The sequence below is a fragment of the Chelmon rostratus genome, chromosome 3 (genome assembly GCF_017976325.1).
Source record: "Chelmon rostratus isolate fCheRos1 chromosome 3, fCheRos1.pri, whole genome shotgun sequence".
NCBI classification, from domain to species: Eukaryota; Metazoa; Chordata; class Actinopteri; order Chaetodontiformes; family Chaetodontidae; genus Chelmon; species Chelmon rostratus.
Window position 1 is genome coordinate 18,964,211 of NC_055660.1, and position 2,470 is coordinate 18,966,680.

A 2,470-nucleotide genomic window follows, 5' to 3' on the forward strand; every position below is an offset into this window, starting at 1 on the left:
AAGGCCCAAATTAATGCATCCCTGCAACATTTGATGAGTCACAACTTGATTAAAGCTTAATTTTCGTTACAGCTTTGACTTGCTATGAAAAATGACCTGACCTTTTTCTGTGAAATAACATTGAACAATGAACTGTAGGTTTTAGATTTGGACTTACTGAAACTTGTTTTAGGGCTTCGAAGCTTTTGTACAAATAATCACCAACCATGGTGATTGGATGTTGCTGTTGCGTTAACGGCATAAGCACGCTGATTGTTGCTGATTGACTGGAATAGCGTTGTGTTGTTAAACCCAAGCCACTTTGTCTGTTTCCCGTTTGCAGCGTAAGGGCTTTGCACTTACCCCACCTTTAACATATTTATATCTTAACAAATTAAAACTGACCTTCAAGAGCATACAGCTTCACCTTCTATGGTAGTACTTCTAAAATGTGCCTTTTTTCTTGGAGCTGGAGTTTTGAACTGTGTCCATTCTATTACTTAGAATACTCGTGCCTGGGGCTCCAGGGCTTGGCTGCCGTGCATATAATCACCATAGAGGAGCGTTTGGCTGCTAGGCAAAAAGTAAGGTATATGAGCGCACCTGTTGTCTCACTGTCTTGGTTCTAACCTGAAGCCATGTCACAGTGCTCCATTGACAGGTAATTTGGTGCCATTAAAATAGGTGCCTTACATACTCGAACAGTCCAGCGAAAACCAGAGAAGAGGAAGAACAGCTCTCCAGCATCAACAGGGAGGAAGGAGAGCACACAGCCGAATACCCCGATATCAATCACAAAATGCCAACAAGTGACCAAGAAGCTGCAGTGCAAATGCTTTCTACACACATCCCTCCATGCAGAACTATGGAAGATGAAACCCTTCTGGTGGATTGTGCTCTGTTGTGCTTCAGAGGGTCCAAATCACAAGAGAGATACAGGTGCTGTGCAGACAGAGGGAGCCCCAAGGAACCGCTGAAAAGTTGTGCATTTGGCTGTGTGACACACTCTAGCTAGCAGATGCAGCCCTGGCACCCTGGATAGAGCGCACGACATCCCTGAGAGAGGCCCAGCCTCTCTAAAGGTTCCCATTCAGCAGCCAAGCCCACAAATACTGGCCTACAACCAGGTAATTCCTGATCTCTCCTTTCACCTGACAGAGTATCCTTGCATCATGGGAGCAGCCACAACCAGCCTGACAGCCCATGCTGCATGCATGGAAACTATGACACGCACATGTGCTCTCAGAGCACAAAGACGGTCCCTTCTCGATGCCTGGAAGGTTGCTGTAGAGGTGCCTGGGATTCATAGTCAGCCAAGCAGCAGTCCATGCCTGGGGGACAGGAATGGCCGCTCTCAGGGGGAGGACTATGCTGGCAGCCCCACTGATCTCAGATGCTTGTTCTGGAAGCAGTGTAGTACAGAAATGAGCTTTCAGGTTCTTAGGCTCTGCTGGCATCCCCTGACACTTTCTGATGGCATTTGGTTTAGCACACTGGAGAAATTTGGCTCTCTGAAAAGGATATTTCTTTTAGCTACGTATTTTCCTTTTCTTCTCACTATTTAAGTAAAATTTTCTCAAAGTGCTTGCAGTGATAGCTGGACCCATACCGCAGGTAGGCCTGGATTCAAGATTTCAGTGCTGTGTGGGTGCAGGAGGGATAAGCCCACTGCGAATAACCTTAGAGGGTGAAGCCTAAACGATACAGAACAAAACTTAGTAGGGAAAAGGGGGAAACTCCATAGTCCTCATCTCTAATGTGACACTCAGAAACATTTCTCAAAGTGATGAATTTCCTCAGACAAATTTGTTGTACCCCCATACAAAACAAACTTGTACTAAAAAGATCAACTTTGGGATTTTGATCATATAAGCCTATCCTTTGAGCCTACAACTGTCCAAACTGAGCTAACTCACACAAGAGACGAGGACGTGAAATGCGTTTGACGGTTTGTCAATTTATTGCATTAAGGCATTTGATAAAATATAGCATAGCCGTCAAATATTGGCATCATATGACATGTAATTACAACCCCATTTCCAAAAAATTGGGATGCTGTGTAAAACCTAAATTAATACAGAATTCAGTCACTTGCAAACAAACTGTGCTTACCAACAGTGGTTTTATGAAGCGTTTCCAACCCCATGTAGTAACATCCTTTATACAATCATGTGTTCAGAAAGTGGTGAACCTCAATCCATCCACTTGTGAGCGACTGAGCCTTTCCAGGATGCTCCTTTCATACCCAATCATGATACTGTCACCTGTTACCAATCAACCTGTTTACCTGTGGAATGATCCAAACAGGTGTTTTTGGAGCGTTCCACAACTTTCCCAGTCTTTTGTTGCTCCTGTCCCAACTTGTTCAAAACATGTTGCTGCATCAAATTCAGAAAAGGCTTAGATTTACAGAAATCAGTGAAGTCGGTGAACTAAAAGATTAAATATATTGTCTTGATGCAGTTTTCAATTAAGTATATGTCAAAAAGGA